The sequence below is a fragment of the Lutjanus erythropterus genome, unplaced genomic scaffold, assembly GCF_056507025.1.
Source record: "Lutjanus erythropterus isolate fLutEry1 unplaced genomic scaffold, fLutEry1.hap2 Scaffold_157, whole genome shotgun sequence".
In the NCBI taxonomy this organism is placed as follows: Eukaryota; Metazoa; Chordata; class Actinopteri; order Lutjaniformes; family Lutjanidae; genus Lutjanus; species Lutjanus erythropterus.
This window is the reverse complement of record NW_028146634.1, coordinates 229,412-245,301: the sequence shown is the minus strand read 5'-3', so window position 1 is coordinate 245,301 and position 15,890 is coordinate 229,412. Positions and strand designations below refer to the sequence as shown.

Sequence of the window (15,890 nt, the reverse complement as noted above, 5' to 3'; positions counted from 1 at the left end):
TAACTTCTACACAGCTCCTCTCTGCTCACCGGTGCAGCTCTGTCTCACCCCGTCTGTAACGCAGTGTGTCTGCTGATTGATCATGACTTCTAACCAATCAGATGTGCTGTGCTGTAGGCGGGACATTGAGCCAGACTACAGAGCGTAGTTGTGTATTATACTGTACAGTGTATAATGATCTGATATATGTGTAGTATATACATACTACAGCACTGTTTAAGTTTGAAGTTTTTAATATTATTACCATTATAATTACTATTATCATTATTATTACATTACATAACTATGGTGATAATTACAGACAGACAAAGATCAAAGACAAGTGCATTTTTAAAATAATTTAACCCTAATCCCACCACTTTTTTCTTTTTTGCTGATCTGAAAAATTATCCGATCCGATACTCAAAACCGTGATACGATCCATGAGCATCTTGTGTGTGTGTGTCTGACTCTGCACACACCTCTCATAAGTTATACCCGCTAGTTAACCACACACAGCGTGCTGAGAGAAAAAAGTCAGGCTTCATTTTGTTTCTATATGTTTCTTTTGTCATGAGCAAAGTGCATTAGAGAGATGTATCATTTGACTGTCTAGTTAGTTGCAGTGTTTTTCCTCTGTTTCTGGAGGCAATGAGGCATAGGCTGTTATTGCACTAAAACTATGCAATGTACATGCATATTCACATAATTTTGGACTATTACAGTATAAATACAACAACAATAACAATAATAATTAGAAGAATTTGAAGTGTGATTTTCTCAACCTCTCATTTAAACATATCAGTACTTGTTTATAACATTTGTATATATACACACAAATTCAATATAATATGCATAAATATAAAATATATAACTTTTATAACTTTGCTGTCTTGCACAAACTGGATAGTCAAACTGAATAAAAGCACAAATACATTTAAATACATGATTTCTATATAATTTAATTATTTTTTACTTTATTATTAGCACTACGAATAATAAAGGGCAGATTATGAATCAGCACCATGGAGCAAATTTGTGGCCCCCTTTTAAATTTGAGCACCTGCCCCTCCAAAGGTCTCTGCACGGCCCTGGTGAAATCCATGTTTTAAGCGGTAATGCTTAAGCAAGTAGCCTCTCTTTTCAGCAAAAAATGTGCAGTACTTACAAGTCCACTGCATTAGGGAGCACTGCTCTGGTTGACCTGAAAAGACATGATAATTTCAGCATTAAGCACTTATTTTAAAAAAAAAGTTTCATTTTTTTCCTAAATAGTCACAAATTAAAATGTACAATTAAATGTTTTAAACACAAATTAAAAATCTGCAATGAATCATTTTAACATTGACAAACTAAAATGTGCAATAAATTATTTTTAAATGAAATGAAAGATTTTTTAAATAGTGAAATTGAAATATACAATGAATTTTTTACTCACAAACCAAAAATGTGCTTTGAATTATTTTTTTAAACAGTCATAAATAAAGATGTACAATTAATTATTTTTTAACAGTCAAGTCGAAGTGTGCGATGAACAGTCACAAACTGCCATGTACAATGATTTATTTTAAACAGTCCAAAATTGGAATAAATTAACTTGATCCGTTTAACAATGGAATTGGTTTTATCATAATCCCACTGTAGTAACATTAATGTATTTCTGTTACCCAAACCCATGGAACTAATACAAATATTGAATGATTATTGTATTGTATGAAGCATTAGGTAAATACCTTTAATTGCTGAGAGCGGAGTAAGTGTGGACAGTTGACCATCTGCTTCAGCCTGAATGGAGGACAGTGAAAAAACACACAATTAAGGCAACAATTTCAAAATATGGACACATAAATCAACACACCAGGTTGTTATAATATCACTCTTGTTAACTGTATTCCTATATTGAGCTTTAAATTCAGTGGCAAAGGAGAAATCCTTTAGAAAATACAGAGATAAGGACCCCGACTCTCGTTACATTGTCAAAATAAATTAAATCTGTGTGGATCCTTAGGTGTAGTTCACATCAGTGGCGCCGGGATCGCTCGCGCTCTGCAGCGATCGTTTCGGCGTATGGTCTGTTTTGGGCGCGAGCCGCGAGCGATCGCGTCAATCTTGGCAGGAAGTCACACATGAAACAACGAGAGAATCCAGTCAATTTTCTAAATTAAATCAATTTTCAAAATAAAACACAGAGATTGACAAATACCATAGCCCTCTCCGTGTGCGTTTGTTGCCTATTTGTGTTTATTTATCTAAACAGAACGCGACAGAGATGAAAACACACACACATCGACACACATATATACACAAAGGGTACCCACACACACACCGACACACCTTAGGTGTATATAGATGACCTATATACGTTCAGGGTACACATAGCCTACACCGACAGACACACACACACACACACCGACACAGGCTACACATACACAGCTGAGGGGCAGAGGCCTTGTCGACCGGCGCAGAGAAATGAGCATCTGGTGTGAACTGGAAGGCTGCGGCTAGCGCGCAATTTTTGAGGGCGAGCCGCTTTGCACGCTTCGGCGTCCGGTGTGAACCGGCTGAAACTAACTTCCCTGTGCAGGTCGGAACACCGTGGTCCCGGTACCGAAGCTCCGCCACACCCACAACAACGCCAAACGGCCAACCTTCTCTCCCACACTACATAAACTGTAGTCTACATTTGTTTAAAAAAATGGTAATGTTACTGTGCTAGTGGTGATATTTGAATTTGATTTTGTTTACTCCTCCCTGGCAAGCACACAGCACTACACTACAACAAGACAACGCGACAGTTTACAAAAGAGTAAAATATTTACTTACCAAATCAATGTGCTAAACACAAGTAGGCTAGGTTAAGGTGTTGAAGGGAGCTCCTGATTGACCATGCGGTTGACGTGGACATGTGTAGGAAAGTTCTGGTTGCGCGAAGTAGATGAGGCAGGTCTGAGCATGTCCAATAAAACGCCCAAAGCACACTGGGTACAATAAATTATTCTTTCTAATTTGACTTAACTGGGATAAATCAAGTTAAGCATGTTTTCCAACCCTTATTTAAAATTAGTGTTCATAACAGGTTGATGAAAACTTTGGTTCACTTATCATATTTAATTAATTTGTATGTTAGCATTTGCAGTGTAGTGATATTAATCCTGAGATACACAAGGTGTTCAGTGGAAAGTCTGAAGGGTAGATTACCAAGAAAGCCAGCGTCGAGACCATGAGAGAAGGGCATGAACAAACTTTTTCCCCAGTTAACACTAAAAGATCTAAGAACATCCCTGTCTTCCCTTTTTGATATAATAAACAGCTTTGGGCAGCTTTCTGGGTTTAGAGACAAGGTTATATCATCTGCGTACAGACCAATGGTACAATGAGATGTGCCGCAACCAGAGGCTCGAGAGTCAGCGCAAAGAGCATTGGGGAGAGGCAGCAACCCTGCCTGGTTTCATGGTGCAGTGAGAAAGGGGGAGACCTGTCATGATTAGTCAAAACGGAGGATTTGGGGCAAGAATAGTAGCAAACATGTACTTCCATTCAATTTGATCAAATGCCTGTTGGGCATCCAGGGAGATAACTGCCAAGTAAGGCAACTTAGTAGAGTAAATTATATTCAATGAACGCTGGGTGGTTAGAAAAGGAAAATCTATTTGGAATAAACTCTGTTTCAGTACCGTTGGAATTACTGTTGGTGGCTGAAAACAGCCACTAACAAAAACCGCTGTAAAAATATATCAGATAAATATTTTTTCAACTTTTTTTTGCATAAATATGTTAATTAGCCTCACTTCTGGTCAAAACTACTAAATATTTAAATATTTTTAGAATTTTAAGATTTTAAATGCCAATTTTATAAGCACTGTCACCGACACCAACAAAATGAAACAGAAAACCAACCATGCACCCTCAATATGCATTTGGTTTTCTGAGTTTTGTTTTTTCAGGGAAAATGAAAACTAGTATTACTGAAGCATTTAGAATTTTTTTCATACTTGCTTTATGACCAGCATTTCATTCATAGGCGTATAGTGGGTAAATTGTGTCATGAGGTGGTCAACAATTAAAAATGACTAATTTGACCTCTTCCCTACAGACCAGAATGCATCTTTTTATACTGTAATGGCTGTGGGATCAAAACATGTGGTTATAATGGAAGTCAATTTCATCCACCAACAGTATGAAAGGGAGAAAAAGTTCAAATGTGATGGTGCACAAAAAGTAATAATGCATCAAAGTCAATGTTGTACTTATCTTATGTACATCATGCATGATGCTTCACAAATAGTTGTGAAAGCATTAAAACTTACAATAACACACAACATTTTTCACTTTTATTTCATTTATTATTTTGCAGGAAAAGATTAAAAATAACGTAATAAAATCAGAATTAAACAGCTCTGACTCACTTAAAACTGGTTTACAGCTAATTTCTGTTCTGCATCACATAAAAGACAAAATCATATAACAAAACAGAACAAACAAAAGATCCAGTACCACAGAAATTACTACGTACTTTGTTGAATCAATTCAAAGATTTCATGAGATGATCACAAAGTAACGATGGGTTCGTCCTTTGCCAGTGGTTATTTCTCTGTGTTTTTTGAATGTTTTTTTTTTATTCCAAAGGAATTATAAAATTGCTTGTCCTATATTATGTTTTTGGCATGCAGTGTTTTGTGTCACCATGTTTTTCACTTTAACACTCAGTGTGTATACTTGTGTTACAGGACTTTGCTGCTGGATGTAAAATACAGAGTGGCAAGTGCGTTGTCACTATTAAGGTAAGTATTGGTTCTTTCTTTGTCAGACCTGGCTATTGGCAATGTATGCTCAGGCCTGGAATGAAGTCATTTTTAGGAGAAGTCACTTTGGCCTATGATGAATTCGCATTTATTTGAGCTTTCTGGACAAACTGTATGGCACAAAAGTGCACAAACAATAGGTAATAATTACACTGTATGAAGAAAGGAAACAGAAACAGTTTTAGCTGATAATTAGCCAGATGAGCTCCTGTAAGTAATCAATACAAACACACATCATTAGACTGTAAACCATTATTCAAACCAATAAATAAATGCAGTCAATCAGACAACGTAAAAGCTCATTTTATATTTCACTATTATAAAAATATCGGGTTTTTATTGTGTTGTGTACTTTCAGTAGTGAGTGACAGATAAACACACACAAAGGGCAACCATTTATTGCATACTACAGTTAGAAACTGACAATAATTAGCTGATAATTAACCTGATCAGCCACAAAGTAATTGATACACAAATTATTAAACCATTAACCAACCAACATTATTAGACCAACTGTATGATTAGAATTGTATAGATTGCAGTGTCCATGGCCAATTCCATTCTATTTAAAGTCTGACCTTTGCTAATTCAAATTTTCTTTCTTTGTAAGACCTGTATACGGCAGTATACAAAAACATTTTTGGAAAATTGAATTGTACATTAACATTAACATCTTCAAATGGCTCTTAATAAACACAGTATTTTTTTCGGACAGTGTTTAACATTATAAATCAATAAATTCTACTACATTTTAGCAGCTTTCTGAGTGTTTTCTTAGTGTTAGACCAGTCGATTAGTCTAAATTCAATTTTGCCTTAATCGACAGGGAAATTAGTCACCAGGAACATCCCTAATGGTGACTAGGGATGTAACAATAAATTCAACTCAAGATTCGATACAATTTCTGATACTGGCTTAATAATACGATTTTTTTTTTAACATAATGAGATTGCAGACAAATTATGACTAAAAAATATTCTTGTAATTATTTGTCAGATAAAAAACACAACATTTCTGAGGTAGGGTGTAGCTGCAAAACACAAACTATGCGATGAATGTATATTTAATAGGGCTGTCAAAGTTAACACGTTAATGCTTTAATGTAAATTCCTTTTAACAACACAATTTTTTTTTTTAACTTCATTTTTATTATTTTCTTTTAAACAAAAACAGAACTTAAAACAGACAAGGTCATCACAGGTGTAGAGAAATGCTAAACATACAGAATGAGGATTGAATGAACCTGCGTTACATTCATTGTCGAAAAAGTCCTTTATGTCCATGAGTGTTATTTGAGGTCCAAAAAGTTTTTATGATCCTTGGCTCCATTTAATGCTAGTCGTCAGTGTTTCCTTCAAAGTGAGATATCTCCCATTCTTTCTTAACTTAAAAGTCTACTCTGTTTGTGCAAAGGAAAAATACATTACATTGTTTCTCCAACCAAACACGTATAAAGAAATCACTACAGTTTCAAATAGGACAAATAGGACATTTTTTCCAGTATTTTTCACATTTCTTGGTAGCATGTCTCAGGGAAAAGGTCAATCGTTCCATAGTATAAATGGCATTAATTATTTCTATCCACTCAAGGATTGTAGGAGGTTCTATGCTCAACCATTTTCTGGTTATTGCTTTTTTTACTACCTACTAGTAGTTTTTCTAACAGGTATCTGTCCTGTTTTTTCAGGACAGTTGATACATTTCCCAAATATATAACACTGAAATTAAAATCAAGCTCTGAGCAATTATAGATCTGATCTCTGTCACCACATCTGTCCAGTAAGAAAAGATTTTAGGGCACTCCCAAAAAATGTGAAAATGACCAGCAGACATTTTACCACACATTCTCCAGCACCGACCTTGTTCGGGGTTGTGACTTTGTGATTTTTTAACCTTTGGAGTTATAGGTGTCCAGGTGTATTCCCTCCATAAATCTGAACTTGAAGTTGTAGACATTGTCCTACAAATATTTAACCAGTCATCTTCAGTCAGTGTTATGTTAGCTTCTTTCTCCCACCTTGATTTAACATACAGAGTGGAAAAACCCCTGTCCAGTTGTAAAGATGAGTAAGTCTTTGAGATCAATTTCCTATTAGAGTTACCTTTGTATGCATCAGTGAATATCTTAATCAATCTCAGTCCCTTCTCTCCAATAGTTTTAATATTTGTGTCAAAATAATGTCTCAGTTGAAGGTACCTGTTACAGTGATGATTACTGTGGGAATAAGAAGAAAGAAGAGATGACACAGGTGTACCCAAAAAAAATGTTCAATACGAGCTCGGGTTCTTCCACATCATACAGCATACAGAGTAAGAAGGAATGAACCAAGAACACTCCAACAGTTACAGCTTATATAGGGTTGTCTGACTAGACATAACCGGTTTATTTTTGGACCATGCAAATATGCCAACAATGGACAGAGTCTTGTCCACCAGACTTTCTGGCACCCTGCCAGCCATATATCTGTCACCATACACGTCATGTCGGAGTGTAAAACATACCACACCGGTCACAGAAATACATCCTGACAGTACTTAAAGAAATTGCATTTCTCTACGTTATATGTTTTTGAAAGACTGCATTTGTCCAGAGTTTAAATCTGTTTTCAAATTTAGGCGGTGTTGCCAGCGTAATATTCGTGCATTCCTCTCGAAGTTCAGGTCTTTAAATTCTTTATGCCAAATGTTTAAGGGGACTGCAGTCCATTTAGATAATTTGTCTAAATATTTCTTCTGAAGGGATTTTTCCCCAAGTACAGATTGAAGAGGTATGTTTGTTTGAGTTTGTTCTATGTCTTTCCATTTCGCATCATATGTAGGATCACACCAGCAAACCAGAAAACGTTAACTGTGCTGCTTTGTAATAATCTTCTAAGCAGAGTGAAGCCCTTCCTCTTCTGTCCTTGGGCAATTGTAATGTCTGAAATCGAATCCTAGGTCTTTGCTTTCCCCAAATGAAGGATGAAATCATTCAGCTCCACTCACTGAATTGCTTGGGAGGGACATCAACAGGCAATGACTGAAAAAGGTAGAGCAGCCTGGGTAATATATTTATCTTTATAACGTCTATTTGATTATACATGTTCATTGGTATTAATGACCAGTGATTTAAATCGGCCTTAATATCCGCTGTTATATGAGTATAGTTATGTTCATAGATGGCAGTTAGATCTCTAGATATTTGTACTCCCAGGTATTTAATTATGTCACCCTTCCATTTAAAATGACATAATCTGTAAACTTTTTCTTGTGGTTCATAGTTAAAAGTAAGAGTTTGGGTTTTCTGTAAGTTAAATTTGTACCCGGAGTATGAACCAAATACTTTAAGAAGAGACAGTAATTTAGGCAAGCTTTCATTAGGGTTGGTAAGCGTCACAAGAATGTCATCTGCGTACAGACAGGTCTTGTGTTGTGTATCTCCAATCAATATGCCTGTTATGTCATTATCTTCTCTGATTGCCTGTGCTAGTGGCTCAATAAAGAGGGCGAAAAGTGTAGGGCTGAGGGGGCATTCCTGACGACATCCCCTCTCAAGAGACACTGTCAGCCAGAATTAAAATAAACGGGAATTTATCTAAAAAAATTCCCGTTTATTTTAATTCTGGCTGTGGGAGAGCAATGAAGGTAAAGATTTCAGGCATCCAACTACCTGGCTGTTAAAACCAAATCGTCTAAGAACCAACCAGTTTGGTTTGTATCTATCAAATCCAGGATTATATTTTCCATTCGTTTTGTGAGTATTAATGCAAATAATCTGTAGTCCATATTTAAAACAGATATGGGTCTGTAAGAACTAGACTCTGTCCTATCTTTACCCGTGTTAGGAATTACTAAAATTACTGCTTGTGTCCAGGACGATGGAGTCTCCCCCCCTCGAAGAACATAATTAAAACATTCCTTAAGAACTGGTATTGTAATCTCTCTAAAGGTTTTATACCATTCCGATGGGTAGCCATCTGCACCTGGCATTTTATTCGTTTTTAATCTTGATATAGCCTTGTTTGTTTCTTCTTCTATTATCTCCTGAGTTATTATTTTATTCTGCTCTGTTCCTACAGATGGTGAGTCTAAAGACATTAGAAAATTTGATATGGCCGTTGACTCAGCTGCCTGAGGCTGAGCAAAATAATATAATTTTGTGTAGTATTTTTCAAAGGAAATTTGTATGTCATCCAGTGTATGATACATCTTATTGGTTTGCGGGTCTCACTTTATGTATAAATCTCTCGACCTGCTGTTTGTGTATTCTCCAAGCAAGTAGTTTTTTTTTATTTAGAACCATTCTCATAAAAATTTTGTTTAATTAATTTAGCTCTCTTCTCTATTTGATTTTCATATACTTTGTTTAAAGTCTGTTTTATATCCTGAATCTGGTTTAGAACATCAATGTCATTATATTCCATATGTTTATTCTCCAAAGACTTCAAGTTTTCAGTCAAATCCTTTTCTCTTTTTCCTTCTTCTTCTGAGCTGACCACATGATAACATGTTTACCTCTAATAACAGATTTTGCAGCATCCCACAGTGTACTGGGAGACACTGTGCCATTATCATTATGTGTAGTGTATTCTTGAAATTCTCCCTTTATGTATTTCTGACATTGAGGATCATTCAAAAGATTAGTGTTAAATCTCCACAATGGCTTGCTGTCAAAATGCAGTGTTAAATATACCCCTGCATGATCAGAGATATCCCTTACCCCAATGTTACATTTGGTAATCCTGTGGTGATCTGAATTAAACAAAAAATAATCAATTCTTGAATATACAGAATGAGCATGAGAAAAAAAAGTAAAGCATCTATCAAGTGGGTGTAGCTCCCTCCACACATCTAGCATAGCATATTATTTAAGCAATTTGATGTATACTGCTTCAGGTCTTATTATTTTTTGTTTTGTTTTGTTTGAGGAGTCCATGGAGGGATAAAGTTGGATATTCCAGTCTCCCCCACATACCAACACACACCAGATATAAGATTAAAAACTTTTTTGATCAGCTGTTTATTATTTCCTGGTGATCTATAAACATTCAATAATGTAACTTCTTTGTGGTCAATTAAACCTTTGACCATTAAGTAGTGCCCTTCTTTATTGTTGATCTGTGAGGAGAGCTGGAAGTTTACCTTGTTTGAAATTAGTATCGCTACAGTGCAGTGTGCCATAGAAGCTTCAATTGACTTAACTATTGAAGTTTTTTAGTGCGTTTTGGCCTTAATGTTAAATTGAGCAGGTCAGTATGCTCATCTGTGCCTGATGGACTTGAGTTTGTCTTGTAATTATTTGAGCATGTATTTTTATGCCAAATGCAGTGCCTCTGAGGGTTTCTGGGCATATTTGTCATTTAGGTTAATGTATTTGATTTAATAAAGTTAAATTTGAATTACACTTTAAACACTTGAAAAATATCCCTTTAACCCTTGAGGCAGCCTTAAAAAAACTATACACTTTTTTCCCAAAGGCCAAAACACACTGCAGGCTTCAGAATAATGCAGTGAAGTGACAAACATTTCATGGAGGAGCCGAGCATCTGTCTGTTTCAGACAGATATTTTAATCAGATAACTGTTCAGTACCATCAGGATTTATCATCAAAAAAGTTTTCTATCAGTCGGCACTTCACACACGATCCCCATCCCTCCCTCCTCTCTGCTGTCCCTCTCTAGATCTTCGTAGCTTTTTTGCTTTGGGAGGGGGTCACCTGGGCTGACCCTCTCATCAAAGGACCCCATTACCATGATTACAGAGCATTTGGACCTGAAAGGCTACAGATGACATTTAGGCTAAAAACATGGTGTAAATGGCATGAGTGAAATTTCATTTTTGGGTGAACTATCACTTTAACACAGAGACAATTCTTCAGACCACTGCCTCTGCTCTCCTGCACAGACAGGAGCTCAGTCTGACAACACACGCTAGCTTGAGGGCAAAGATGGGGGGTCAGAGATGCTGAGGTCGAGATATATTCCAAGCACACTGTCTTGGACGAGAGTGATGCAGCGTGGCACGGTGTGTTTTAGCCTTTAGTGATAATGGCCATAGAATGGTCAGAAAATTTCATGGAATGTTGTCTCCATCAAGACATGGTATAATTATGAGTGAGTATTAAAGGACAACTTTGGAAATTTTAAACCTTGGCCTTGATGGAGACAGCTTGTTTTGAAATTGGTCCAGTATTGAGGAAGGCAGATGCAGCTGGCAGCTGCAAAATAAGTACAACAGTATACATTGGACAAATGTGTCCCGTACAAGTTCTTGCATTGAAAGTGTTTTTTTTTCACCACAGACCCGCTCAGATCGGCAGTTTTATCTCTGTCAACAGCATGCGAAGCGGCTCTCTTGCTCCGGGCTGTGTGTGACAAAATCTCACGGGATCTTTGCTTGTTACTGGAAGAAAACAGAAGAGCCATGACTTGTAAAAGTCAGTTGGTTGTCCCATAGTACAGGTGAGAGTTTACTAGGCCGATTGAAGTGTCATGGCTAAATATTTACCTGATTTGGAGAATGTAGATGAGACCTTTGATTTCAGTGGCTGACAGTATTTGTTTGAGCCTGAGTATACGGATGAGGAGTTTGAGTTCCTACAAACAAAGAGCGGATGAGGATAGAAAGAGAGGGGCAACGGGCAGACGAGGGTGAAGCAGCTGCTGCATGTCTGTGAATCTGTGAAGACTGGTTGTGCTCCTGTGAATGCTGTGACTCTATGCCCACAGAGGAAGAATGTCTGTGTTGTAACGAGTGGGACCTGTTGCCCAGTATTTATGGTCTTGATGTGTCCAGGGATGATATAGAAATTACCCAACACTGTGTAACCACTGTGGTGGGAAAATTATACGCCGAACTGGTCACCTTTGTTCGTCTTAGTTATTTCTCATGTTCTGTCAGACACTAACTGGTTACTCGTCCTTGAACACACAGCTGTTTTCCCTTTGGAAGAACAACTTCTGATAACACAATCACATCCCGACTCTCCCGATAAGCTGTTCAGGTCCATCCTGACCCATCCTCCTTCATCTCCTAACCCTGTAAGACAGATTTACATTCTTGACTTGATTATCAGTTCCTTTTACACTTTGAGTGTGACTGTGTACTGATCCTTTGCAAAGCTCGATTAAAACACCACAAAGACAATCTGGGTCATGGGGTCATGGTCTTTTTCAGAATTTTCAGATTTTCAATTTAAAATTTGGTGTCAGAAGTGGGATCGCTTGTGTGAGGGTTTCTGGACTCGGGGTCGACGGTGGTAGTGTACACCCTGAGGAGATATTCCCTTCAACCTCAACCTCCCCACAAAGACGAGTGAGAAGGAGGGCCTTATACCCGAGACCAGACTCACTCAGTCACTGCGATTCAACAATTCTGATTGGTGACAATCTGAAAATTTATTTAATTGATTTTTAGAAAAATAAAAAAGGGGGAAAAATCAGGTTGCTAAAGATGTCAAGATATAAGAGTTGAGATGGGAAAGCGGTTTTGGTCTACCAGTTCGGGAAAGAGTCCCGACAGTTTTTAACCAAGGTTTAGTAGAAACCTGGAGGTGCACTGACGAGTCCAACTTAAAAGAGTTTACTAAGACCACAATACTGTATGGGAAAAATTATCACTGGTTAATTGTCGTATTGTGCAAAGTAAGACTCAGAGTTTACTAAAACCACAATAGTGTATGGAAAAATCATTACTGGGTAATAATTATATTGTGTGAAGTAAGACTAGAGTAGAGAATTCCTCTGTACTAATCACTCTGATTTTTGATTATCTTGTGAGAAAAAGACAAAAAAGGGGTGAGAGAATTTAATAAGAAACAGCAATGCATTGAAATCAATTATATTATTTTGAGCATACTAATATTGATCAGTTCTGATACTTTTGTATTGGATCGTGGAAATAAGTTCAGGACACAACTATCTTCTAATTTTTTTGTCGTTATTCTTCAGTTTACCAAAAATGGGTATTTGTAACAGCAAAAATCAAACCAAAAAATAAATAAATAAACAGGATAATGTGGATTTGTCTGCTCCAAACATAAATTACATGAACGTGAACTATGGTGATTCATTTGTGAAACAGATACATTTTTGGGTGACTGAATGTAACTTTTTGAGCTCAGAAAGTTTCAGTATAAGACAGCTGAACAAACTGAGGGATTGCAAGAAAAAAAGAATATACTGAACATAAGAAAGGTAAGAGTAAGTTCACAGCAGATTGGAGAGCATTTAGTTTATGGAAGGACAAAGCACAAAGGAGGGACAGAAAAACTGGCAGGGACAGACAAAACCTCATCTGTGTCTCAATGTGTCAAAAATGCAGGATTCCAACCTCGACTGTGTGCCGCCGCCAAGGAGACACCGTAACATGCCACGAGAGACGGTTGGACCACACCCAAGGGCACCACCATCATAAAATACTGACCTCCCCTCATCTACTGGCCTCCCTCCATCTCCTGTTCCCCTCATCTAATCGGATACATCTGATCTACAACAACTTCTGAATGGGGAAACAACAACAAAGTGTCTACAGGGCAACCCTGCCTCTCCTTCCCACAACAAGTCTGGTCTGAAGTTCAGAAAATCTTCAAATCATTCATCTCCCTATCACCAGTGAGATCGACACAGGGGAAAACGTACACAAAGCCCTGAATCTCCCTGTGATGGAGAAAGCAGAGGCTGGTGGACATCTCATCTTGATCCGCAGACCATGGACTATGGAGGACATTAAACAGACATTAAACCCACCTCCCATCACTATCAGATTGAGGTGTAAAGGTTGTCGCTGAACTGACTGTTTTGACATTTCACAAATGGTGAAACAGACGTGTAACATGGGACTCAGGCAAATTAAGCCTGATAAAAGGACACACTGTGCATGCTGAAGACTCCTCAAAGAGAGAGAGAGAGAAAAAGAGAGAAAGATCTAAACATGGCAGCATTGACTATGTTCTAAGGACGTTCTGTGGAGGTCTGCATACAGCTGATCCAGATGTTTGTTTCCATTGGCAAAAGAGAACATTGAGCCAAAAACTACCCAAAGACTGATCCAACTCAAAGATGACTGACTCGGGGCGGCAGCTCAGGAGGGGAGGAATCAGCATCTTTAACTTTGACCTCACTGACGCACGATGAGAGACAACCTACACATCAGACTGGTGATATCACACACACACACACACACACACACACACAGATAAATGATGTGATAGCTCAATTAGAAGAGAAGGAGGAAACAGCAAATACACAAACAATAGGCGTGCACTAAATATTTAGCTGATGCAAACATGCCAACTTGTACATGGCAAAGATGTAACATTCCTTGTTGATTCTGATACAACATACTCAACACACTGTTATTTAATCCGACACTTTTCCAACATCTCCAAAGGTCAGCAGAAGATACAGGAAATTTATAAGGGCATCAGGTGACACACATCTGGAGAAATACACAACTCTATTATCATGTACTGATAATGTCACAGGCGAATTTAAACATTTGTTTTTGCGGTTGAATTGTTGCTGTTGTTGATATACTGTGTATTTTGGATATTTGTCTTATTTTCACACCAGAGGGGATTATTGTTACTCAAACAAGTGAACTGGGTCTCTCTGACAATTACATATTTGTGACATATAGCCCTGACACACTGCCTTATGTGTATGAATGGAAAATCTGCACATCAGCTGTGACTCCTGTAACTACTGCTATCGCTGACAACGCACACACACTCACACACAACACAGAGACAGATTACATGAAATCACATGCACTGCACACACAAAGGGAAAGATGCAGAGTTTGAAAAATGATGGTTCAGAGAAGGTCGCCTGAGAGAAAAGCTAACGTTAAGTTGAATGTTTTGGAACAAACACAGATGTGCTGTCTCAGTAACTACCAAAATTGACAAAACCAAAGCCAAGTGATGAATTGTCACCATATTTCTCCTTCAGTGATTCAGATTCCAACTTTCTGTTTGATGGTCTTGGTTCATATCCACACGTGTCGCTTGCCAAATACAGAAAAGAAAGATGGCAAGATTTGGATCTGTGGATAAGAAAATGTGTCAGTGCAGAATCATGGAAATCAACATCTGACCCTAATGTTCAATATAATCCTGTTTTGAAGGTTTATCGACAAAACTTCACCTGTGTTGTCCACACATTCAGATCTGTTCAACCGATACCAGACACACAACACACATTTGCCTATTTGCGTAAAACATGTGATGTCACAAACACCCCAGCCTTTCAGAAGATCCCTAAAAGTCTGTGGGCCCAAGGCAAACATGATATTGGTCTAATCAGAGGCATGCAACCAATTGTGATCACACCAAAATCTAACCCTGTCAACCATAATATCCACTCTGACGGTATTACACCAGTCTTTATCACTTGATTAAAGGCAGGTGTAATCATTCCCACAAAACAAAACAAAAAATCAGGTATGAAAATCAAAACAAAGTTTGAGTTCATTAAATCTGTCACCAGGAAGTGCATGATTACTCAAGCTCAGTGTGAAAAAGACACATTTGAAACATTTGGATGAAGAAGGTCACAAAGCTAGCTTGTCAAAACTGCAGTTTGTCCAACAACAAGTGACATTTCTGGGTCATGTGATGACATGTGATGGCAAATCCCTCTCCCAAAAAAGAGTAAAAGCATTTTAAAACATTTTCAAACCCAATCATAAAGAAACAAGTTATGCCTTTTGTGTTCCTGTTGCAGGCCCTTCATTCCCACTGGTGTTTTCACTGGTGTCCTCGAGGCCCCCCTGAGTGCAATTGCACCTGGGTGAGGCCTAGAAGCACATAGTAATGTGACATGGACTGCTGATGCAGGATAAACATTTGTTGACTTAAAACTTGTCCTTCGGAAGACTCTGACGACTCCAACTCTTTGGTTACCAGATCCAAACCAACCTTTTGCTCAGACTGTAGACAAAGAGTGTTTAGTGTTACTCCAGGACCACGGAGACAGACAGAGACCTGTAGCCTACATTTCAGCTAAACTTGACGCTTTAGCTACAGGAATTCCTACTTTTTAAGGTGACTGTAAACTAACTCTGCTCGTTCCACATGTTGTTTCATTGATTTTGCTTTAGCAGAAAACATCTTATCTTTCAGCAGCA

General features: G+C 37.8%; 1 long non-coding RNA gene across 1 annotated transcript in view; it reads left to right on the top strand.

Moving 5' to 3' along the window:
• The window catches only part of LOC146304290 (uncharacterized), a 194,246-nt gene extending 180,207 nt beyond the window's left edge, over positions 1-14,039 (top strand). The window contains exon 3 of the long non-coding RNA XR_014769456.1: positions 13,083-14,039. This is a non-coding gene — a long non-coding RNA (uncharacterized LOC146304290). The remainder of the gene's footprint in view (positions 1-13,082) is intronic.
• Positions 14,040-15,890: the final 1,851 nt, after the last annotated feature.